The 27,871-nt window shown below is 34.1% G+C and overlaps 2 long non-coding RNA genes across 2 annotated transcripts in view; one reads left to right on the top strand and one right to left on the bottom strand.

The window, feature by feature from the left end:
• The window catches only part of LOC149484244 (uncharacterized), a 135,245-nt gene that overhangs the window by 70,640 nt on the left and 36,734 nt on the right, over window positions 1–27,871 (top strand). The window lies entirely within an intron of this gene.
• LOC149484245 (uncharacterized) lies at window positions 23,282–24,170 on the bottom strand. The gene is made up of 3 exons (XR_016316339.1): window positions 23,965–24,170; window positions 23,777–23,838; window positions 23,282–23,702 (listed from the first exon to the last, which is right to left on the bottom strand). It is a non-coding gene; the product is annotated as an uncharacterized LOC149484245 (long non-coding RNA).

The following is a 27,871-nucleotide window of genomic DNA, read 5'->3' as shown; positions in this document are numbered from 1 at the left end:
GAACTACTCGTCCGATTTGAAAAATTATTTCGGTGTTCTATAGCCCACTTATCGGCTATATATCATCACGCTAAGACCAACAGGAGCTGAGCACTGCGATTAAAACCGCGGGGCACAGCTAGTTATCTAGTATGTATAGATAAGTGATTATCTTTTATTTTACGCAGATGCGTCATTGTTGTAGTAATTCTATTTAGAGATATCGTACGCGGGTAATATATGCTCTTTTACCGGAGTTGTGTACAGTAAAACGGTCGTAACTTGTAACATTCTTGTCCGCCATTGTTTTCGGAATGACTCTGTTCTGACGTTAGTTTCTTGCGTACAGATAGCGTAGGTTGTAGTTGTCTGTGTTAGTTGTTATGGATATTTTTGGTTTTTGCAGAATTTCATCATGTTATTTAAATAGGTAATTCAGATTTACAAGTGAAACTTCTTTAGGCGCGTTAAAAGTAAAATTTCAAGATCGCGTCATGGCGTTACCGTCACGTAATGGAGTAAGGCGACGATTTTGGTCTTGGATTTTGATCTTGTAGAAATTTCACTTTGACACGTGTGCTCGACACTCACGCTATTTTTTTGCAATTTATTTGAGATTTTTTTTTGTGTGGTGTCTCTCAATGTTAGCCAGAAGGGCTTCTACATTTTAACGCGGACGCGGGGGTGAACTGAAGGTTCACCCTGGTAGCGACATGCACAAGGGCGTCCCCCCTTGACGGGGACCACGTACCTCGGCTTGAGCTGTCGCTTGAGTGGAGGAGGCCAGAAGGGCCCTAATCGGACGGGGTATTTGAGATTAAAAGATAGACGAATTTGAATTGTTAGTAATGTGTATTGTACGTTTATTTCACGGATCCGAAATATAATACGTAGTTGACGATAACATTACGAGATTCTGCCTTACGAAGTCGTAGTAGTAGATGTTGCCTGGTAGAGATCACTGTCTGTTTCTAAATATGTAATGTAGTTATAAGAATAATATAAGAAAAGATTTGCTAAATTTGATGTGTGTGTAATGTAATTTGTGACGGTAGTTATTTCATACTAGCTGTTCCGCGCGATTTCACCCGCATTGCAGCTCCTGTTGGTCTTAGCGTGATAATATATAGCATATAGCCTTCCTAGATAAATGGGCTATCTAACACCAAAAGAATTTTTCAAATCGGACCAGTAGTTCCTGAGATTAGCGCGTTCAAATAAACAAACTCTTCAGCTTTATAATATTAGTATAGATTTGTGATGACGCAACAATTTCTCGTATCAGATTATTTATTTACAGTTTTAAATACTTTAATTATCTCACAGTCATTGCAATTAAAGGGAAAAGTGAGTATGTATTTACTCATAATGTTTATAACCATAAGTGAGTAGTGATAAGATATCTACTGAAAATAGCACATGTTAAATTAACATTTTGATATCTTTGATTAGATCAAGTTATCCATGGAAAATGCTATGACATCATTGCATTTGGTTGTGCAATTATTAGATTAATATGTGGTTTATCTGTTTGTATTCTGTTGCCATATTTTGATATATTAATGTTTAATAGTAGATTTTTGTTCGTGTTAATTTCCCTCTCAACTCGTGTTAACTTTTTTACTATAAGTTTTGGCATGATATAAAGTTTCTACTTCAAATATTATAAATAAAAAAATAATAATATTGAAACCTAAAAAACATCATCGTCTGACTGTACCCAATGCAATTCCGAGTCTAGTGTACTCAGCTGATCATTAATCATGTTTATTAGTTTAGGCACTTAAATATACAGAAATACATTTGAATATATTCTTCTAAAATATTCATTTAAAACTAAAAATGAATAATTAATGAGTTTATTTTTATTGTGTACAGACATCCTCTCAGACTGCATTCAAATGTATGTTTGAAAAGAAATGGTTGATTAAAATATTTATTGGATTTATTGTAATAAAATTTTCTTGTATGTATTGTTAATTTTCATAATCATATATCCGGTAAGGAATCTTAAATGGAGAATTTTTCTTTTAAAGTCGAAAAAATATAACATTTCTTTCATTTTTCGTAGTGGTGGAAACGCAGGATAAAAAATTATTTATCTAAACCCGATTTGTTTCAAATATTATTAATTTTTTTTTTATTTGAAGGTTTTTTTATTGGTAGGTACTAGGTACTAACAAACGAAGTACATACTTACATTTTTTGGCCATGTCACTATGAGTCAGTTAAAATGATTGAATGTTTAAACTTTAAAATATTATAATTAATATTGCACAATGTTATGCATATAATTAGGGTGTCAATAAAAACGTTCGTTTGTTGAAGTGAGGTAATACATGTATATTATAACTAGAGTGACGGAAAAAAGGGAGATTGTTATTTTTAAATACCTAGTTTTAGGATATTTCTTGCTTTTGATGTATATTTTTTTTCCTAATTGAATACTCAAGTAGACTTCATTGTTTGACGTGACAACGTCTTATAATTCGATGGAGCCGGCTGCACGCACGAAAAAACATGACTCATGCGGCGTTACCTCGCTCTGAGGCGTTCCATGTAATGGTGGCAGTACACATGTGGCCAACGTGTTGGGCCAACGGGTTGGGCCAACGTGTAGAGAGCTACTTGGCGGTATGTTGGCTTCATTAGCCTAGTTGGCCCCAATATTGGCAGGCCAACCGAATGTTGTCGGTTTTTTGTGCACACATCAAAGAATCTTGGCGCGCTCCGCAAACAGCGTTCACACGTTGGCGCCGATGTGGACAAGCAATGAGGTTTTACAATTCGTAGAATTGTATCCACATGAAGGAATAATTTGGAATCCACGGCATGAACTACTTACACAAAAATAAAAACCATATGACTCAATAAATTAGATGTTTTATTTTCTATTTATTATATTATTCTAGATGTTTTTCTTATCTCACTTTAATACAATGAGATAAAAAAAATGAATATATTTATAAAATGAGTAAAATAGTATTAATAAGTTACTTGTTCCTAAAAATTAAATAACAATATAGGTACAATGAGCATAATTTTGATCAAATTGTGCTTTATTACATAAATAATATTATCATTTAATATAATAATATTATAATCTTTAAAGTTTCGTTTTATAGGTAGTTAATATTAAATTAAATGTAAAATGTACACATTTTAAACATTTGAAAAAATCTAAACATAATAATGTTTTATTTATACAGAAATAAAAAAAGGACAATAGAGATTGGAAAATGGTATCATCGTAGACGGCAGAGTACACTCATTATTATTTGTGCACATGTACGTAATAATTAAACGCACTGTATAAATAAATTGCCGCGGCTGCAAGAACTTCTACGGACTACGTCCATCTTTGAAGCGCCAATGCAGAATGATCAGTACGCCAATGTGTGAACAGGAACCTTGATATCCTTCATTTTTTCCCAACACGTTGGCCCAACGCCTTGGCCCCATGTGTACTGCCGCTATTAGGCTTGAAGTGCAAGCGAGAGCGCGGAACGAGCGACGAAGAAGCACTATCGGACGTTGTCACGTTCAACTATCGTCAGTAAACCGACTTTACAGACAACCAATTTCTTAATTAGATAGGTTTGTAAGTATATACGAAAAAGTGATTCTAGCTTTTCATATTATCATATTGTGCACTATTAAGTTAAATAGAAAGTGTTTGAATCAAAGCGAAGTACTCTATTGCATCTATGAAGTAAACCGTAGCGTATTGTCTTACAAGTCTACGGAACCCATACATAATATCCGCATTCGTATAAAGTTTCATACAAATATCCGACTTGGGAAAAACGTTTGACAGGAATAGACTTCAAACGACGCCCGTTATAACTGCGTCATATCAACTAACGTGATATATGGAGGTAGTTTTAACTTTTAACTTTAATGTTTTAAAAGAAGCTGGATCGTGGATTCGTTTGTCTGTGCATAGCGGCATATTTGATATTTCAAAAAGTTTTAACACGCTTTTATTATCTTTATCTGTGTGTTTGTAACATTTAGACTCGATTTTGACCCACATGGACAGATTTGATTTAAATTTTGTACACTCATCAAAGATCGGTGACAGTACAATATTTTCACGTGTTTATGTTATTACACCGCGTTTTTTTTAATTATTCAAACTGTATGTATCATCGTAATTTAATAATTAACAAATTGTTTATCAATAAAAAAATACTAGGTACCACAGATTCGTACCACTGAAATTCCAAAAACATCTAGCTGCTTAGATATTATAACATAAATGCAAAATATGCAGACAGCTCTATTTATAACGTTAAAATGAATGCATTGTAAAGAAAATCACATTTAATCGTTTTAATCTTAACGAGGTTTGTTCAAATAATTGCAAGTTTTCGCAACAAAGCATAATTTGAATGAATGATGCAAATATGTAAATGGTGGATGTTAATTCAGTGGATGCTTGAGAGAGGTGCTGGTCTAAGTACTTGGGTGGATGGATGGTGTCTCGAAAAGGGGGGATTGTTGAACATGTTTTTCAAGATAATTTTTCTAGATGTAAGGAATAAGCCCCTCTAGCCAAGTGGATTTCTGTTAGCGTAGAGTTCAATAGAATAGACTACGAATGTATGAGATTGACGTAAGCTGTAGATAAACGTATCTAAGGGGGGAAGGACTAATATTGTCGAAGATGTAAGTTTTCTGATAAAGCGGGGACAATAAAAAGCAATATGTATGCACATGACTTGTCCTGAACCGAGCCCTGTATGGCGATCGCTAGACAAAATTCTTAAAAAATACTTTATTAGTTATAAAGTTCATAATTCCAGATCATATTTGATAAGACGAATTATACCTCGGAACTTTCCACATTGCTTTATTTATCTTATTTTAATTTTTAAGGGCCGATTTTTCAATGCTTGGATAAAACTTATCCGTCCAATAAAGTATTACACGATAATATTAAAATGTCACGTAAACTGTCAGATACGGGCAATTAGAATACGTTTTTAAAATGGTAGTTTTATACATTATTCGACGAATAAGTTTTAACCAAGGATTGAAAAATCAGCCCTAAATGACATAACATTAATAGTCGTAACAACTGTTTAAAAATCATCAACCTCTCCTTGTATTGTATATTGCCTCGGAAACGTATGTGAAATGTTAGATTTTTATTATTTTATGCCTACGTTTAGCGTGGGCGTAGTAGCTTAAGTAACTACAGCCTATAAATATAACACATGCCACAATATTGTATAATTTCCCTCTTTCGAATAGTCAAAACTAATCAAAATACACACAAAGGAAGTAGCAGTGTAATTGAAACTTAACACTCGTTTACAAACGCAATTACCGAAATTGTGTATAATTAAAAGGCGTCACTAAAAAATAAATTTAACAAGCAACGAATTATACAAAATTACTAGGTGGACGTTATGAACACGATTTTATTTTTAATGTAAATCTATTTTCGACTTTAACACAATGATAATAAAGGCCACAAAAGACGAAATGACCGGTTAAGCTTGAAAGCTTCATGACAGGTCTTCTATTGTTACGTCACAATCGAAAAACAACTTTAACACAATGCAATTAAGTGCTGTTTTCAATGTAGTAATTTAATTTGTAAGGGCACGCGCCCAATGGTAATATTTAGGTAACCCGACATTTTAAGTAGTAGTTCCGATTGCAAAGAGTAATTTTATTTAGAAATTGATTACGGAGAAGGGAACGTAGATTGTTTTCTTTTCAATAATTAGTGTCGTACTTTGTCAATTTGATCGTAATCCATGGACGTAATGGTAGGTTATTTAATCATAATTGTTATGAAATTAGTTTTTGACTCGTTTGAAGTTTGTATAAGTTAGTGTAATTATGTTTTTTGCCGTTATCTTTTATAATGATTTTAAAGATGAAAAAACTGCAGATAAACCAGTACTTTTATTTATTTATAAACAATTTTGTTTACTCTTATCAAGAACGATTACTACAAACTTGCACTGATATTCAATTAGAGTAAAAGAAGACGCAAGGTTGTAAGCTAGTATTTGTTGCTTTTGCTACACATTTGATACAAATCTTATTTATGCATAAGCAAAGATGAAATAATACAGAACCCATCAACGTCAACCAACCCCTTCCACTTAGTGCAAAGTTTCCAAGACTTAAAATCTGTCTTCAATAGACGCATCAACACCCTATTAATCCTATATAGACATCGGATTATATGCATTTGCATGTTTGCATATGCAAATGCATAAAACTCTCTATTTACGGCGTTAGTGCATATTTTAGCCTTTTTCCCCAATCGTGCATATTTCGTTAAGTAGCGGGAGTTTTGATTGGTTGACTAACCTTTATTAGCCAATCAGAACGCTCAGCAAGTAAACAAACCCTATTTTGGCATGATAAAATGGCAAAAAATTACAAAATGGGCTCCATTTTAAGTTAATTTTGAGCCATCAAAATAGGGCTAGATTACCCTTTTGGGGCTTAAAATTTAAAACACGGGTTAAATTCCAAAAAAGGGCTAGATTTAGCCCGTAATGGTCTAAGGTGGCAGCACTGGGCTCGCGGGTGACAAACTATATTTAATTTTAAGAAAATTTCGCTGTTTATGTACAATCTTTGATTAAAATATATAGAAATAATGAAGGTTTTTCGATTTTGTATTGTGCATATTTTAGGCAAATCAGTCGTTTTTAGTGCATATTTCGGCCTTTTTTAGTGCATATTTGCATGCATATTTTGGCATTTTGTTAGTGCATATAATCCGATGTCTAATCCTATACAATATACATACCTATACTATGTAATGAAGGTCAAAACTAATGACAGGCCGAAACACCTGCTTTGTCGCGTGATGTGTTCCACAATCTAATAGATCTCATTAAACCAGGAAACGATGGGAAGGCCACAAAAAGTCAAAATAGGCGGGTATTAAAAAGACATAAGGCTGTAGATTAACAAAATGTTTAACTCATTACGGCACGGGCACGATAAATCGTATACCGTCGTAAACGACAGGGTCGCGATCACCTGTCGGTCAGGCGACCAATGATGCCGACCAAACGGGATCATAGACTTTTATGTGGATTTTTTAGTTTAGGTTACCAACTTACCAAGGTATTTGTGCAGCCCTCCCTTGTTTTAATTTATTGGCAGGGTAGGTAATCGATGTTATATTGTAATCGTTTAGTTAATAAATCTTTTCTTTTACATAGACTCATTAAAAATAGTGAAAAGGTGCATCTAGAAATAAGCTAAAGGTAATATTATTACTGTACGAGGATAGAATAATGAAATAAAAGCAGCTACTTTTTGAATAATTTACAGGAGAACTTAATAAAATGACTAGGAATTTCAATTGTGTACTTACCTACTTAAAAATAAGGCCATTGTCATACGATCATCACAAGTATATGAAAGTTATTATCTTGCAGCACGCACAAGAACATAATACAGAAACCTGTCAACTATTTTGGTGATCCGCAAAAAATGTGAAACAATTTCGCAATTCCCATAAGAGCGTAAAAAATTGAGGTGACGCAGTGAAACGTACTCGCCACGTTTCCGCGGTACATGGCCATTTATGCAATAATTAATAAGTCTTGTTGCCATAATAGCAAAAGTTGTAGTTTTGGCGGAGAGCCAGACCGTGTCCGCGATATAATTACGCTCGAGTCGCGTTTAATGAACTGCTGGCGGTATTGTTAACGTCTACACGTTAATTCCTTCGATAATAGTCTGTCTGCGAGATAGTATGGGAGGAACTTGGAACTTAGTTTTTCTGATGTTCCTGTTTTCTAAGGATTGAACATTCATAGGTCAATTCGATAATAGTCTGTCTGTAAGATAATTTAGAAAGATCTTGGAATGTTAGGTTTTCTTGCTGTTCGTGTCTGTCATCTTCTAGGGGCATCAAATTATTTCATTTCATTTCATTTCATCAAGTTGGTTGATAGCTTGCAAGGAAGGGCTCAATGCTGTTTTAACTAGTATTCGCAAAAAATTATAACCCTTTAGTAATAGTCCTTTCAACGTTATCCTCCTAATTGTTCCAGAACATTTCTAATGTTTTTTTTATAATGTTAATACTTCGATATTGTAAAATCATAGAAAGGTGGTACAGGTGATTTGGCTACCTTACCACTTATCTTTAAAGTAGGTACCGTAAAGCGTAATCAATTCTAATAGAACATGTCACAATTTTGTTGTGATGAGGGTCTAAAAGATAATAACGAACTTAGATTTCATTAACTATAGATTCCTTGTTGCGTCTAAGACCGTATGTTATAATCACGCAATTTGTAAATTCTGCTTTTGATATTATACTGGTTTGGCGTGGCGTGAAATAAAATTTATATTAAATTTTTCTCTATATCATTCCTTCAGAGTTGAATAAAAACAATTATAAAATAAGTATTCACTCCGCAATAGACTATTAAATTAATTAAGGTCTCATATAATTGATATTCCGGTGATAAGAATATCTATAATGGGAATTCCTTACATCTTATATATAAAAATGAATCGCAAAATGTGTTGGTAAGCGCATAACTCGAGAACGGCTGAACCGATTTCGATCATTCTTTTTTTATTATATTCCTTGAAGTACGAGGATGGTTTTTATGTAGAGAAAACGTAAATATTATGTACCACGGGCGAAGCCGGGGCGGACCGCTAGTTTTATATAAAGTTTATGGACCCTCTAAAATGATTTTATCAAACACCCATAAATCAAGGGACTCCTTTATTTTGGCAAATTATCGGGGGCCAATTAACGTTTAATAACCGGATCCTAATTGAATTTAAAATTTTAACGTATAAATACTCGAATGTGCAATGAATCGATAAATCTTGGACCCTTCCGAGATAAGAATGTAAACAGGGATGCTTTTTGCGTTGCGCCGAACCTTCAATTAAGGAATACTGCCACTTACAAAATGATTTGTTGGCCGGCGAGACAGGTGATGGTAATTACAAGGAGATATGGAACAATGCGACCTTTGCTCTTCGGGCTATTTGCACCTTTAGCACCAGCTGCGTGCAAAGGAAGTGTCATAAATGACGCTTCGGCTGTTTGTTTTACAATGGCATCTAAACAATTGTCCACGGTTTAAGAATAGATAAGATAGCCACCCATTCAGGCTTAGTTTTCTAAAGGTTCCGTACGTACAATAGGTGGTATTGTTCTCCAGCTTTTGAGGGTAGTTGGAGGCTCGTTCCCGGTAAGAGGATTCGTTTTTGTTGTGATGAATAATTTTTGTTATTGTAGGACAATGACAGATGCCGACAAAGCGACTGTTTTGTTCGCTGCGCTGGTCTGGATTTTACGTGTTGCTATGGAAACGTTGGTAAAAAGTTAGTGGTCGTATAAATCATAATATGCCATAGTGGAATCTTTTTGATAGCCTTGCCTATACGTGGCTTCACTTTCTATATGAATATGTTTAATTATAGAAAAATTATTTTTTTTTATAGTTGCATGACATATAAAAAGATATTGCCTGAGCGAGGTATTTCATTGAGACATGCACCTGTTCCTTCCCAACTATTCTTGTTTGTGTGTTCGCAATTAATATACGACTAAATAAGGTTCTCATATGCTTATTGAAGAATCTTGATAAGCTTATACATACATGTTAAATGGACTGGTCATCCATCGTCTAAAAATCAAAATAAACAATACGCTATCGAGGCGAAACTTCTAGCTTTTAAAAATGTTTACACAGTTCCATAACAAAAAAGCCGATAACCTTATATTATCGCTAAAAGCAAATCAGCATCGATCATATACACACGAATCAGATAAGTCTCGTCGGAGCTGGGAAAAAATGTTATCAAATTGTTAAATTCTCAACAATATCGGTGCATCGGCTCGTGAAACCGTTCGGCGGGTTTGGGTTTATGGCTTTTTTCATTCACTCGTATTCTAAGAATGGCGGCGGCTTTTTGGCGCCTCGCAGCGAACCTTTTTGCAGTCGCTTTTTTTTTGTTGCACTCCGAGAGTTTGGCGCGAACGCTGTTTGTGTTTACATCGCGTCCCTGCCGCTCATTTTTATGTATGATATAATGATGTTATAAAATGTCAGTATAAAAAGGTAATTTATCATTCACATCAAAGTTTGGATGCATTTTTTAATTAGGCAGGTGACTGACCTAACTGCATCGCTTTTGAGTGAAGTTTTAAAGTTAATCACGCAGCAGCTACTTAATTTTAATCGTTTAGGTGACTGGAGATTGTATATTTTAGATATACACATGGATAATTGAAACAATCTAGTAGGTATTATCTTGAAAGTTTTATCATAATTACGTCTTATTTTAATAAATTCCTACGTTCAACACAATTCGGGTTTAACGAAGCAACAACACATTGAGTAAGATACGTTATTAACGATGAAATAATTGTCAGAGCGGAGATTGAACGATTCCGCGCAACCTGTGCACTCGGCATCATTTGTTCAAGTCGATTGTCTTCATTAACGCGAACCAACGAGGGATTTTGAAATTGCCGAGTCTTCGAGTGTGAGATAATCATTGGAAAAAAAGTACACGCTGGAGACGGCGCGTTTTTGAGGACACTTTTTTTGTTTTTTTTTATTGAACGCGCCGCTGTTTACGTAATGGTGGTAATGGTAAGGTTGGCGTTCGGTTAACTGTACTTGTAATTTAGGTTTCAATTTATTGACTTTGTTATAGTCGTAAACATAGAGGTTAGAGTACAACGCTGTGTATTATCTTCTAATATATTTGAAATGTATATGTTTTATTTGCATTTATGTGATACAACTATTTTGTACCTATCAAATAATAGGGATAGGAATCTGCTTCTTATTATAAGAATTTCGTTTTAAAGTATTTATTTTTAACTGCATGCATTTAATACAACTGTTTCACAACACGAGAAAGCCATTTAACTCAAAAAGAGACAAATAGCCTCCGGGGATTTTACATGGTGTCGATTTTAGCGGTTAGGCCCTTAATTATTTCTTGGAATGAACTCTTTAAAATTAACATGTATTTTTGTATTTAAAAAGATTTTATTTTTTGTGGTTATTTAAGTTTTAACAATCCCTACTATCCCTAATAATATTATAAATGCGAAAGTAAATCTGTCTGTCTGTTACGCTTTCCCGCTTAAATCTCTCGATGGATTTTGATTAAATTTGGCACAGACAATCTTTAGACCCTGATAAAGAACATAGGCTACCTTTTATTGCTAGTAACTAAGCTAGTAACAAATAAAAAGTTATATTCTAGCGAAGCTTTTTGATATTAATTGTAAACCACGAGCGTGTTAAAATTATTTAATTAAATATTGGACATTATAATTGAGTAATAAATTGCTGCACAGCGTTGGTGAGTCTCAATTAAGAAACTATTTTTCTTTCATGTGTTCCTTAGATAAGTTCAAAGAAGTAACTCACGCGATGGGGATTCGTCAAATGTTACGGCTTATTATAGACTAACTGTGCCGCGCGGTTTCACCCGCATTACTCCACTCCTGTTGGTCTTAGCATGATGATATATAGCCTATATTACTCGTGGATAATGTAGCTTACGAATGGTGAAAGAATTTTTAAAATCGGTCCAGTAGTGTATGAGCCTATTCATTACAATCAAACAAACAAACAAAGTTTTCCTCTTTATAATATTAGTGTAGATAAAATTGTCTATATTTATACCAAAAATAAAATTGTAAAGAGGAAATTGGAGTGTCTATTTGTAATATTAAAATAACCGTTTTTTACTAAATACAAATTATGGATGAATAAAAGGTAAAAAACATATACCAAAATAGTAATTTTTACAATTTTAGTCTGTCTGTCTTTTCTGTGTGTAATAAGTAACTTTTTATTCTTACAATTCATAAAGATTACGATTATTTGGATTAAACGGAAAAACTCATTTACGTGGCTAAAACCGCGGGACGCAGCTAGTTATAGATAAGACGGTGATAATTCTTTTGATGGATCTCCTACATGTGTGAGGAAAGTTTGAAATAATTCATCGGGTCATAGTGACAGATTTATGAGCTTCATCCGTGACACGAAATGAATTGTGAAGATAACCGGAGTGTTTGGTTTTTATTTGTTTTGACTGGAGAATTAATTTGACGCAAATTTGTATGGATTACTGTCAGTGTGTGTGTGCGTTTGGCTATTGGTAGTTTATTAATTATTTTATCTATTGTTTTTGAAGTGAAACTTCTTTAGATGTGTTGAGAGTAAATTTTCAAGGTCATGGCAATATGGAGTAAGGCGACGATTTTGGTATCTTTGAATTTAGCCAAAGAAGTTTCACTTCTGACGCATGTGCTCGGTACACACTCTTTTTTATCATTTAATGGGTTATGTTATTATGACGCTTGTTCTGTTAAAACTGCGTAATTACCATATGAAATATCATCGATTTTAATTTTCATTCTGTAAGACAGTAATCCATAATTACATCCCAAAAAACAAAAACTTTTAGGTATTTCAAGTGATATAAAAAGCACATATCAAAGAATACTTCCCACCTCTCTTGAAATAACATAAAGCACGGCCTAACAAACGAGCACAAAGGTCCAGGATTGGAGTCTGGGCCTCATTGTGACCTCTGCGAGAGATGAAAGGCGCCGGTAGGTACCTCCGTTGATTAACTCAATATTCGTACTCTGATCGGGATTTAAATATCTGGATAGGGTAAAGATAAATTTAGGGCTGATTTTTCAATCCTTTGTTAAAACTTATTCGTCGAATAATGTATAAAACTACCATTTTAAAAACGTATTCTAATTGTCCGTATTTGACAGTTTACGTGACATTTTAATATTATCGCTTTTTGTTTGAAAAATCGGCCCTTAACAAATTAGGTATCTTTATCGAAAAATGGTATTGGTGAAAACTGTATGAAAATATGTAGTAAAGTAGTTTTTGAGTTTATCTCGAGCAGACGCGGCAAAATACTAATTTATAGACGGACAGACGTGGAGCTGCGCTTTTCTTGAATATTATGTAGTGATTTTAGTAATTACTAGTGGTCCGCCCCGGCTTCGCCCGTGGTACATATTTCGCAATAAAAGGTAGCCTATGTTCTTTCTCAAGATCTAAAGATAATCTGTGCCAAATTTCATCAAAATTGGTCCAGTAGTTTATGCGTTAAAACCATACATACATACATACAAACCTTTCCTCTTTATAATATTAGTATAGAAGTTGTATAGATAACGGTTTTACAACGATTATGTAAAAAGTTACGAGAATTTACTTAATTATTAAAAACTAGCAATGCCCTGACTATTGACTATAGGTTTAATTTTTAATCACATAAAAATCACCTTTACCCCGTCCCGCACTACGGCCTGCTCGAACAGTATACCTACTATTTTCTGTAGATTGACACTTTTAAAAATTCGTTATATCTTTTGAATGGAATATCCAATTCTTTTCATTTAAAAAGTATTTTGCTGGTATTGAAACAGTCTATAATAAAACATCATTTAATGGGATAAGGATTAATATATGTGTATGGATAACATGGTTTGATTACTGTCGGCACTTCTATTTACTTTGAAAACGTAAAAAAGTTGTTGTAGTAACATAACTACTGAAGATGGACATATGGTATCGCGGACTTTCTTGTAGATATTGATCCATTCTATAATACCGTAGAACATTTTTTTGTTCTATCTTCCATAGATTCCGCAGCGCACGCGATGACAGAACTTTTATTGAGGAATTTTTTACACCTTGGGTTACATTATTGCATTTTTGGTAAAGATCTCTATTTTTTTTCAAAATGCAATATAGCCTATGTTGCTCAGTAAAGATGCAGCTTTCTAATGGTGAAAGAATTTTTGAAATCGGTCCAGTAGTTTATGCGTGAAAACCATACATACATACATACATACATACATACTTACAAACTTTTCCTCTTTATAATATTAGTATAGAAGTATAGATAAAAATTCGGGAGGCATATGTAATTGTTAGATCTGTAAATGAGGGACTTGGATGTTGTTTCTGGCATATGGTTTTATGTAAGGTTGTATTTGGTAGGAATCGTGAAGTAGGTATTTTTTTTACATTTTGTTCATACCGTCCCGTTTGAGTCTGTTACGCAAGTCTTTCTGATTTTTAAAATGAAGTATTTTCTTTAGGCATATTTCTTCATTCTGCAATTATTCTTTATTCTGTGTTCTCCATATACCATCTCCAGTGCTCTATATCATGGTAACTGGGATTTTATTCCCTGAATTGTCAGCGGCAGGCCGCTGTCACCTTGACCTCGCCGAGACAGCGCAGACGGCAAACGACCGGCCTTCACATTGCCGGTGATATTGAAATGTGATATTGGTGGTCTAGGTTCGAGAAGAATAGTGAGTACTGCGTTTGTATAGGACTAACGCAGTACCAAACCCACTTTTCCACTAGGTAATACCTCCAGTATTACTCAAACTCAAATATTTATTCAATTACACTTCTTATAAAAGCACTATTGAATCGTCGTAACATTTTTAACATTTACCACCGATTCGAAAAGCAGTATCTATGGAGATGAGCCCTTAGAATGCTCGTAGCCTTTGTCGTTATGCTGCTTGTAGGGTTGTAAGATGACGAGAGTCAAATACGGAAATAATATAACTTTTTTATGGGGCAGAAAGTAAAGAGGATTGTGGACCTGCACCAATATCCATTCGTACTAGTACAGATGTTTGCCGGCATGATGATGGAAATTTGATATTCGCTACATAATTTTTATACTTTCATTATCTTATATTATGATACTTAAAACTAAGCAAAATGACAGAGAAAGTATGGATTTTGATTTTGTATGAGATGTGTTTCATGGAATGTTGTTGATTTATTACAAACAAATGGATTTGTTACTCAAGATATAGGTTAAGACATAGGTTCAGGTGCTACATATGTAATTATTTAAAGATATCGAAATATTTTCTTTGTTCAATGTTAAGTAGCATTATATAGCACTGGTCTTTGAATTTTATGAAGATACCATTCATAACAATAACAACTTGACACATTCATGTACTTCAGAAACGCAGCTGCAGCTGTTTCAAAAGTTAAAAGACAATTTCTAACTTTTCCAAAATGATATTTCGTTAAAATAGTCTAAGATAAACAGTTTTGAAGACAGCTGTATGCTTACATCTATTTTAGTTATGTACCCAAAACGTCGTCGTCGATGGTGGATTTTCAATCCCTAGCTAGTAGATCGAGTTGAATATTAATGAACTAAAATATATTTTTATTTATTTATTTATTTATAAATACTTTATTGCACTTAAAGTAAACAAAACAAGAAATACAAACACTTAAATATAACTTACACTAAGTACAATTGGCGGTCTTATCGCTTAGAGCGATTTCTTCCAGACAACCTTTGGAACAATAGAGGAATAAATACCAAAATACATAATGGAGCACTGCGGGTTAAATACATATTTTACCCGCAGTGCTCCGCTACTGTAATTGGTCTTAGCGTGATGATATATTATATTATAGCCTATAAGCCTTCCTCGATAAATGCGCTTTCTAACACCGAAATAATTTTTCAAATCGGACCAGTAGTTACTGAGATTAGCGCATTCACACAAACAAACTCTTGAGCTTTATAATAGAAAGTACAGATGTTAGTTGATTAATGCTATGACTTGTGTAAAAATCGTCACGGGGTAAGCTTAGTTCGACATGAAATGTTCATTAAGACCTGACTGTGTGTTGTGACGCAACGTTTCCTGATTTTGGGCGAGTGTCGCGTCAGATTGCGGCATACGTGTTGGATGTTGGACAGAAATATCTGGCCGTTTAACCTGGCCGTCCGTTACACCGGAGTGTAATGTTCTTAATGATATTTCTTTGAAAGTGATTTGGATTTTGGTATTATTTTTAATGGTTGTATTGTGTACTGGCAGTTCTTTATCAATAGTTTTTTTTTGTTCTTTATCTATACTTACCAGAATATTGTTTGTGTAGTTCGAAAAACGAATTCGTGATATGACTATATTCCGATATAATTGTGCAACTAAGACGAACTAAGCGCAGAAAAGTATAGTGTTCTAAACTGAACTAACACGCAACTGCTTTTTTTATATAAAACTTTATGAAGGTTAGATAACAAAACTTATTTACATTTTTCAATAGATTATTACTTCATAGATTAGTATGCTATTTAATTAACAAAACTTTTTCTATCTTTTTATAATTTTTACTATAAATCATTTTGTTTATACGCTCCGGTAGCAGCTAATAATTGTAATTAAGTTGCTATTCTATTGAAAAGCAAGCAAGAAAGATAACAGATTTCTTGCTACGTTTTACATTGTTTTGCTGTTTTTTCGATAATTTGGCGCAATTACATACGCGGTGATTACGAAGGGGCTCGTTAGAAAATATCAATTTGAAGCAATAACAATTTCCCTATTGAAATAAAAACAATGACATTTAAAAAATCTCTAAGAACTTCGTAATGTTTGATACAGTTATTTTTAGTTTATCAATTTAGTAATGTTTAAGTAGGCCTTTGTTACAAAAACTTAGTATTAAGTTTAATTAGTTATCCAAATTACTACAACTAAATCATTGCTCATTCTTCCTTATTCATTCACATATTTATATTCATTATACCGCAACTATATTTCTGCAACAATTTGTATATTGTAACTTAAATACAAATATAGAAATCGGCTAGTAGTGTGTACGGTGTGACAGACGGCCCGGTGGGCGAGCGGCGTCCATCGGCCGACGCTTTGTCCCGGCAACTCTATATCGGGAGCGTTCCCGGGTTAAATCCGCGCTTCCTCTTGCGTAACCGAGACAATTGTCGCTGGAAGTTGAACGACATGAGGTGGCACACATCGTATTGGTTTGTTATTAATATATGTTTGTTATGTTGGCTGTACACTGAAGGGGTTGGGTTTGTTAAAACTTTGCTATGTTGGCAATACTTAGGGTAATGAGGAAGGATGTTGTATGGTGAATAATATTATTTTGTTGAAGTGCATTAACTGCATATCGAATTAGTTTGTCACTGTTTGTGATAATTACAAAACACAGAGTAAGAATCTAGTATTCATATCATATTATACGAATTAATTCCATCATTTATCATTCCATACATACCTATCTATGTATGGAATGATAAATGAATAAAGATCTTATTTTCATTAACTTTAAAATTGTTAATCGTTGAATTTACTAATACGAGCGGATAGCCTACTACACTACTTCAAAATTTATTCCTAACTTACTTTTTCTCATATAAAACATAATTCAATACTTATCGTATCTGACCGTACAAACAATATCCGATTTTATTGAACATAATAAAGTTAATTATGTGTTGCCGGCGGGTAATTTGAAATGTGTTTTTGTATCGCAGATTATACTTTAGCAGTGATTGAACGATAAGCCGGTCTCGGTGACTCGCTATCAGTCAGTGGCCGGCGATTAGTTTGCTGACTGTACCGTGTATGCACGGTAGTTTTTTGGGAAATGATTTTCAGGAAATAAGGTTCGGTTTTTTGCGGTTATGGTTCTTGGGGACTGTATAGTACACGTAGATACTATTTGAGATTTACTTTTTAAAAGAAGAATTTGAAATAATACGTACAGAACTAGAAGAAAGTATAAATTAATATTAAATAATAACAAATATGAAATTCGTTATTTGCTAATAATGTATATCGAATGGAATTGCTTATAATTTATGAATAATGTTAATTTTTGCATCCTTTTTACCTACTCAAAATTTTCATTGATTGGTGTGACCATGTTTATACGCCTCACTCGCCAACACCACTTAACATTAGCAGACTCAACCTTTCTTGTTCTGTCATAAAAATATACCTCTCATCTAACGTCTAACTACTAGGCACTTGCATAACAACTAAGCATTAGCACGTGCCACGCTGGCTCCGTTAGCACGCAAGGCGCCACATCCCATATGCGGCGGCCACTGGACCGTCCCATGGGCCAGCTGCTCGCCCTAGTTGGTCATGTTTGTTATGCGTGCTGCTTTCTTGTGGACACTCGTCGGTGAGGGAGCGATAGTCAATTGTTTTTTTTGGTATTTATTGTTTACGTTTGCTAGTTGATTATGGTTGATTGAATTTCAATAGGTTTCTGTTAGCAGGGGGAAAAAAGGTTTTGCTTTCTAATGGTAAAATGATAAAGTCTGTCTAGTAATTTTGAGTTAAATCTTAAGATTAGTATAGTAGTGCTTAAACTCATGTAAAAGCTTTTACAACGAGATGTTAATGTGATCCAGTCAGACTTAAATTAAAACATAAAATTAGTGGTAGAATATCTTACTTAACGGTTCTCACCCGAGTCACACAACTCACATTGCACGTATCGCAATTAAACATACGTTCTACAAATCTGAATTTTACAAAAGCAACGATATATTTTTTCATCCAGATCCAAACAGAAAAATCGCTTAAATACGTACGAGACTCATAGCAATTTAAATTTTTCAAATTGGAATAGTAATCTATTCCAACTTTATATTCACAACAATTGCCTCTTAGTTAATTAATATGTAATTACACGTAGCCTTCAAAAGACGCTTGAAATTAAATTAATTCAACGATCTATGGTGCTTGTTTGCATCTATCAGGCAGTAAATCAGGTAAAATTTACGTTAATAAGTACAATTTTAGTCAAAGTCAAAGGCCTGAATATGATCACAGGCCATTAATTCCTTTCGAACCGTATCGGAGTCTAGAATAGCTCACTTAGTGTGGCCATGGTGTATGGAAATTGTGGACATTTTACATGTTATTGTTAATCGCGTATTCCTCGAAAAATAATTAAATTAATATGCATAGACTTCCTGCGGCGAATGTTGTGGTTTAAAATTGTGTGACATTTCGTAAATTGGATTGTGTTTTTTTGTGATCTTTTTGTTAAATATTTTTAAGGATTATGTGTACATAGCGGCAATGTTAGCCAACATGTTGTTTGAGAATATTATAAATATAAATACATTTCTTCATAAAATCACTTCACAGAAAGCCTCTAAAGTCTAAACGATTAGATACATGTATTACGATTACTAGAGAAGGTAATAAATTGCGGTACCATACTGCATCCATCCTAAATCCTATTTTACCTACGATTGCGACAGTACCAAATAATCCTACTTACGGTAGTTACAGTCTATACAGTACTTTATGTTGTCTATAAACAGCATTTCTTTACTAAATCTTTATCTATATTTTATCCCAGCAATCTCTCAAATCGTGGCCACCGCTCGGCGCCACATAGCGTGCGCACGCGCCGCTGAACGTCGGCTAATTAATACACGCCCTTACAGTTCTTCATTAGATCGCAGACGCGTTTTTGTGCTAGCCAGCGTTTGCAGTTTTTGCTTACGTGTGCAAACGTTACATATGTACCGTTGTGTATTTTCATTTTTCTTTATTTACTCGGTTAATGTTTGTTGTTTGCTTGCTGTTTGTATTGATTTAGTGGGATGTGTGCAGTTTGTGAAAGGTATGGTTGTAGGTAGTTAGGTTTGGTCGATATTGGGAAGGGTGCATGACCTTAGAGAGGCAGTCTGAAATTGTAGATTATGGATTTCATTATCATTCACTTATGGATGTAATAAGGCAGCTCTTTGATAAACAATTCTGTATCTTCTTATGTTATTAGGATCGGAATTAGGGTAATATTGATCAAAATATGGAGCGGACAAATGGTGAAGATCTTACCAATTTGTGTCCAGATAAGTAACATCGTTTTTGATGTGTTTGTTGCTGTTATATTAAAAGATATGAGAATTTTAAATATATGATTTAATATAATAGCGTTTAAAATTCATTGTTATTATATTTATAGACTGAGTTGGATTGATTGATTACTAGGTTACGATTTACATCAAATAAAATTATTTGGCAACAGTTGTAAGTAAATGGATTATTGTTGTAAATACACGATTTATATTTAGTACAAAGAGATTCTAGTTTGTTTGAAAATGTCCCAGAAAATATTCGTCCTAAAAATGTTGTGGAAATAGTTTTAATGATTGTAAAACTAGTTCAATGTATCAAGTGTAGGTACAAAGTGAATTTTGTAAGACAGAAAGCATTTTAAATTTTAATAAAACACACAAATACAAATCAGATTCAGTATCGTTTATAATCAAGTTTCAATTAACTTTAACATCAAAGTTTGCTCACACGTGTTGAGCGGGTTAGGCGAAAATGTGTAACGATAAACATACAGACAAAACTTAAAATTTATATTTCAAATTTTATAACTTAATAAAAGAGGACAAGGGGGTGGGTTAGGTCAGGTACTTGTTTTTAAAACTACCTATTTCTGTGTAGTTTTAAAAACAAGAACCTAACCTAACCCACCCCCTTATCCTTATCTTGATTACGAATTCTCGACATATTATAACAAAATGCCTAGCGTTTTTAAAGTGACAACCGCCGTTTGTAAACAGAGGAAATTGTACAATTTGCCTGCGACATAAACATTACAATTCAAACTTAATTTTTATATATGGCCCAAACAGTTAATTGTATGGTAAAGTTAGATAATTCTTGTAAGGGTTTGTCTTATCCCTGAACTAATACAGGGTTAGGCCTTAAGGAAACTTTGGATTACACGCTTGAAGTTTTTGGACCGATCTGTTTCAGAGCTCACAAACTTAATGAACATTTAAGGAATAGGTTAAACTAGCTTTCCGCCCGCGGCTTCACCCGCGTTTTCAAAGAAAAACCCGCATAGTTCCCGTTCCCGTGGGATTTCCGGCATAAAACCTATTCTAAGTGTTAATCCAAGTTACCCTCTATATGTGTGCTAAATTTCATTGTAATCGGTTCTGTAGTATTTGCGTGAATTAGTAAACATACACATACACATCCATCTTCACAAACTTTCGCATTTATAATATTTTATATTATATTATTTTATATAGTAGGATAGGAATTAGCATTAGTAGGATTAGGTAGTGTTTGGTATATAGATAACGATAAATATATCGATATTTTTTTCGTTATTGAACGAGGTATACCTGGATATTGTTGGAGATTGTTCAGCTAATCAGAAAATCAAACCTGTATTTAGATATTTCTGCAAATTCCGCTATATTATTATGTAGCGTGGTAAAAATGTTAGGAATTTGTGTATTAAAATATGTGCATACTTTGTCAAAACGAACGATGGTCTTAAACATGATAATTCATGGCAATATATAAGTGAAATTGCCAGTACTGTACTTGAAATTCATCGTGCAATGTCCCCGCAAGGAGGCGGTAACTCTGACATAATGCAATAATAAATTATAATATCACATTCACACCAATAGCGCCTTACAACGGAAGTCCGTTTCCTGATTCACACTTGCAATAAATACACTGTACTCACGATCTCATAATGCATTTTGTCAGCGTCTACATTGATGTAGGCGAATGTATGCGGTGTGCGTAATTCTCGCCATACGTTATGGAGTACGTGGTTTGACCGTAGTGTCAAGGGCGCGCCGACCGTCCTCAAGGTCGCGGCTTTGACCGAAAACACGAAATTCGCGAAAAATCTAACGCACAACTTTTGTCGCGCTACCCGCATCAATCGTCCCTATCTTCAAGATACAAAGTCCACATTCGTATAACCACCAAGGGACTTACAACATTTAACTTTAGCAGAATATCTGTTAGATACGACGGAATAAGGACTTGGGCGTAGAGAACATTGCCATTACAAAGGTTCGTCATACTTAGTTCTCGGTACTAGATATGCATCTTTATTTGCCCAAAATTTATTATAGACGCAGTGTATTTGTTAAATGAAGCAAATAAAGAATTGTTGTTCATTCCAATGCGCAATTTTTGGGACATGTTCTCGAGTCTAAATTACATTATATATGAATTGAACGGACGTGCAAATTTGGTTCGTATATTTTAATGCTGCTAAATCTTATCTATATAAATCTCGTGTCACAATGTTTGTCCTCAATGGACTCCTAAACCACTTAACCGATTATAATAAAATTCGCACACCATGTGCAGTTCGATCCAACTTGAGAGATAGGATAGTTTAAACATGTAGGTACCACGGGCGAAGCCGGGGCGGACCGCTAGTGATTTTATAAACTTGATTATGTTTGGAAAGTTGCAGTCGAAATAAGCTTGCCATAGTAACTTTTTATTTACTACTTACTGATAAGGCTATAGCAGTAATAAAATTAACATCGTATTCATTTTATAAATGGCGATCGATGAAACAAATACAGTATAAAAACATAATATATGACACTGCAAAAATGCCGGCTTTATCACTTAAGACGATACACAAAAAAAAATCCACTGCTTGGCGGGCGGAGTCTAATAGCTCGCTATCGCGAACGCCGGTGTACGCGAAGTCATTCATTGCAAACTCGCCGCGCTGCCGCTGGCCGACTCGGGACAAACATGTATGGAGTCGTCATACAGTTATAATATTGTTATACATTTATTCAATTGTTGATTTATTGGTTTTATTTTCTTGCTTATAAACAAATAATCTTCTTTCCAACAACTACTTAGACATTATTAATAATTATTATTATTTCGTAATGTTTACTTTATTACAAAATAATACAGGTTATAAATAATCTTTAAAATAACAAAAAATATTGTTACTCTGAAAAAATGAAATGGTACTCAATAACGCGGACTACTGAATTGATTTAGATAGAATTTGATGCTGACGTAGATATTACATCATGCCCAGAAATGAAAGGTACTATTTCTGAAAGAAGTTATAAACCCTAATTCTTCTCAGTCAAAGTCAAGAGTGGAAGATATCACCAATACAGTAAAACTGATGCGAAACTTTGGATGTTAATTTGTATATTTTTTTGTTAGTTGTTACTTAATCACGTCAAGACTACATTACCAATTTTGATAAAATATAGCTAATTGCCTGGATTTACACATAGGATACTTTTTATCCGAACTGAACACTTCTGTGGGATAAAACAGGATTCACGATATAACCTAATTCCACGCGGGCAAAGCCGCGGTCGGAATGATATTTTTTTAAATAAAAAAATTGTTTAAAAAAACACAAAATATATTGACGCATGTATTTATTTTTTGCACTCTATTATAATTGTAATTATTCATTACAAATAATCAAAATAAAATAGCCAGAACAAAGTAAGGCCCTGGTAGGGTAGGTAGGCAGGTACAGCAATGTGAGACGAACACTGGCTTATTTATACCAATAATAATGTATTATAAACATTAAATTAAGTTTCTCAACAAAAATACATAATATTAGCTAATGTGAAAGCGAATCAACCAATCATCCCACAAAAATGAAATGTGCACACAAATATTCATCCAAATCGGTTCATGTCATTAGGAGGAGTGACTTCAGCGCCATCTTCCGGGCCCAATTGTGTTTCCAGATCACCCAGGAACTCAATTTAATATACTTACACAAAATTTTTCGAAATGAAAACTCACATTACTATGTAAATATGAATATAAACCTGTTTTATTACTAAGCAATTTCCCGCACAGGTGTAGTAAGTATAAATGAAATAAATATCAACATCAAATTCTTTATACAACATACTTATCTACCACCTTCTAAGAAATGTAATTCTTGAAATTATTTCGTATTTTTTTAAATATAATACTACTCCAATGAGCTCCTGTTCCATATTATGTCCGCCATACTTCCACTAAGTTCACCATGATTTTTTATTTCTTTGCACTTTGTTGCTTTTTGCTAAAAATGGAATCATGCGATAAAACCAGTAGAACGTTGATAACATACATTTTTGACTGAATAAAGGTACTTACGAAGGAGTGGGTTCACATTGTGAACAATCAGTGGGTTTATTTTCCTTCTGGATTCCGGATTTCTGAAAAGATTATCTATGCTATAAATGAAAAAATCTTACACATTCGTTATGTACTTAAAACAGGGGTACATATAAAACATCGTCTATAATACAATTATCATCAAATTTAAAATAAAACCAACTTACTTCATTAATTTGTTCCAATTGTAAACATTCTTTTTCCTCCAACCTTTATGCTTCTTCTTCTTATTTTCTTTATTGTCCCCATTTGTCTCATTTTGTCTTATCGTGTTGTCACCCTTTTTTACGATTGCGCGAGCGACACAAGTTCCCCGTGTGACGGCCGTAGCGGGAATGACTCGTGCAGCGATCGGGGTAGGAAGGTACAGGGCGGCTCTCGCTATATTGGCTGGTCGCGCGCTAATTTCAAGTATTTCTTGTTTATTTCAAAACCATCGCATATTTCAAAATTCTAAATCGGTAGACGTATAGGTTGTATATTTTATAGTTAATATCCAAAAAGTCGTAACTTTACGTTTGTTATTTTGAAGATGCCAGAGATTATAAAAAAATAACAATGAGAACTTTGTATTTTTTTTCTATCGAGAAAATATCATGGAATCATGTTTCTAAAACGGTAGACGTATTGTGTTACTATTGAACTTTCTTGTCAAGAATTTTCATCACGACAACTTTAATAATATAAAAATTACGAAGGTTTAAAAAGGGCCGTAAATGTTAGAAAAATTAATTCATCACCTTAAAGCGACTTTGAAACAAAACATTAGCTGACATTAAAAATTAAGTGAATTGATACCAATGAAACACTACTAACTTGGTAACTTGGAAACATACTAACTACCATAAAATATACATAAACTAAAAAGGTGTGGCTTCAAATTCCACTAAACGAGGAAAATTCAACACTGGTAAAGTTCCCATACATATTTTATTTTAAATTTACCTATATACTATTCTACATTGAGAGAATATTATTTTAAATCTAGCTACATACGGAGAATAATTTGGTAATTCCAACACAAATATTGATAAGTACAAATAACAATATAACTGTTAAAATTTAAAAACCACTTTATAATTTGTTAGTCTCAAAATAGTTTACATAAACAAAATAGATATTTTAAGTGCTTAGTGTTTAGACCGTGACATGGTTAGCACCTCAAATAGTTATTTTACATTGCTTCCAAGAAATTACCGCTTTTAACTCGATTTTTACGCATAAGTTTGACTTATTTGACTTATATGTTTTTTCCTCATATTAAAATTGGCTCGATCCAAAAGGATGTGGTTAACCAATGTTTGAATTAATGAGTTACGATACCAAGAGATGAATTAACAGAATATTAATTGGTATTACATGCCGATTGATAAAGTATGTCGATATGAATCCCAATTAACATTGCCTATTTTGACGATTGTAAATGAGAGAAACAGTAAGGAAGTAATTAACAGTACGTACATACATTTTCGCCTCCATAATTCGCAATTTCATTTCCATTTAAATTCACTTAAGGTAAGCTGACTGTATTATAAACACCGAAAATAATCTACCGCGTACTTTTATTAAATGTCGCGTGGGCAGCTAATAGACTACAGGCCCATGTTGAAAAAATTATGGGTCATTTGACCCACCACGTGACCTATCTAGAACGATATAAGAGCATAAAATAATAAGATTCAGCACTATGACGTCACTTGTAAGCTGTCCACCTGAGTGCAGATGAGAATTCGAAGGTTCAGGTAGAGATTTTCTCCCCTTGTCTCCATGATTTTTGTACGGCGTTGCGGAATAATTGATTAAAAGTAGTATAGAAATAGTATGACATAGATGCCGTACAAAATCAAATGACCAAATTTACCCCGGCAACTTTCGAAAAATAAAAATAAATTCCGACTTTGTGGACCACCATTTTTGTACGGCATCTGTGTCATACTATTTCTATACTGCTTTTAAGCCATTATTCCGCAACGCCGTACAAAAATCATGGAGACAAGGGGAGAAAATCTCTACCTGAACTTTCGAATTCTCATCTGCACTCAGGTGGACAGCTTACGAGTGTCGTCATAGTGCTGAATCTTATTATTTTATGCTCTTATATCATTCTAGATAGGTCAGGTGGTGGGTCAAATGACCCATAATTTTTTCAACATGGGCCTGTAGTCTATAAGCCCGTATCATAATGTTTGCGAAAACAATATCCTCCGACGTTGACATTACCCGGTAATACTTAGAAATGTTCGGGGAATAGCGCGTTAAGGGCCCTCTTGACTATAGGCAGCGTTGGACGAGTAGAGGCAATCTCGATAGTGGCCCTAAATGTCTATAATCGGCCATTATTGTAGATGTTTATTGATAATTATCGTAATGGAGACCAACATCGACGATCATTTGTTGGGCCAACGCTGCCCGTCGTGAAGAGGGCCCATAAAGGTAAGGGAGCTTTGAAGTGTGCTATATGTTGTCATTAGGGGATCGAAAACAAATTTTAATATTCACGCTACATGTAATTGGATACAATGTTGCCGTGATCCCAATCTTGGAACCTGTCGTTGAGTGTCGGTGCTTACTGATTATATCGTGAGTATCGCTGGATTGAGGGTTTTACTTTTTAATTATAATCGGGACTAGTTGGTGGCAGATGTTTGGTCTTGAGACGGGAAATTGTAAGGTCATGTTGAATTGTGTAAATGTGGTCTTTTTGTAAATAACATTTTCGTTCGGGATGTAGATGATTATGTCAGTACTGTGTTTCTGTAAGGTCTAAGTATAAGTATAATGCCTCGTAAACTATGTAGTATATTTGATTTATTGATATCATCTATGAAGTAACCATTAGCCAAGACTATGATTATTTCATGGTAAATTGGTAAATACCGAATGTTGTTTTTGCACGATAAGTTCTAGAAAAACTGTTTCCTTATATCATGATGCAGCAGAAATGCACTGCGGGCGAATGCAGTACGTTTTATTCTATTACTACAAACGTGACTCAACGGTGTCTCCATCAAAATGTTTTATAGTCGAATCACAGAGCGCTGATTAAGAAGCCCGAACATTTTTGGCACACAGTTCAACTGCAAGCCGCAGAAAACAACTTTTACTTAGAAACTTAAAACTGCAACGCTCGTAAAAATTAGGATGCTGGTCTTGGCCGAGTGCCAAACCACGTGAGAGGCTCCAGGACTTTACGAATGATGTGACGGCGCTTTGATTCTAAAATGATAATAAACAATCGTATGTTTTTCACCGCAGCCTTGGCAGTGACTGTGTTTATAAACGTTGCCGTCCTTGGATCGATGTTATTAAAAATATATTTAGTTCGATCATATCGAGTTCAAGGATGGTCGAATGATACGCTTCGTCTATATTCATTACATTTGAATAATGCTCATGTCTACTCCAGTTTTGTATTTGCATTTCTCCAAAGCTATTTGTATGATGATTGTGGTGGGTGTATTCTTTTATGGTGTTGTTTTCCTTATATTTTCGGTTTTTACATAACTATAGCTAGTAATTATTAAGAGTCGCTTGTGTATTATTCGTTGTTCGTAACTTGGTGTACAAACTCAATTGCAAACAGGAACTTTAAGCATTTATTCATTGAATCGGCTGTCACAAGACACTAGAAGTTCTAATACATTTTCGTTAATTCCTAAGTAGCCTTATAAGAACGGCAAAAGTAAAAATATCACTAAGACTTTCAAATTCCTTTTCTAGGATTATTGCACTGAAATTGCATGTATGTTTTTTGCAACGGGATGGAGACTAATTTGTTTTTCTTGGTACGGAACCAAACGGAGCGACTGATCGTCGAAAGGGCAGATAACAGTGATGTCCCAGACGACGTATTTCCTATGAATTATATTTTCGGTGATGTTGGTTACTTTCCAAAATTCTAGACACCTCAGTCAATGACCTGACAGCGGGTTTCTTTAACCGTTGGCTGCAATACACGTGATTTTGGCAACGCACCTTAATCTAAATATAAACTAAGTATTTATAAATGAACTTAAATAGATTTCATCTGTCTGAATGATTGCCAATATTATGATGTCTACTATGAAAGATACT

The sequence above is a fragment of the Colias philodice genome, chromosome 12 (genome assembly GCF_061535455.1).
Source record: "Colias philodice isolate Cphi_HAF_F1 chromosome 12, ilColPhil1 Martin Lab GWU primary, whole genome shotgun sequence".
Taxonomy (NCBI): domain Eukaryota; kingdom Metazoa; phylum Arthropoda; class Insecta; order Lepidoptera; family Pieridae; genus Colias; species Colias philodice.
Note: the sequence above shows the minus strand (reverse complement) of the source record. Positions and strands in the feature narration are given on the sequence as shown.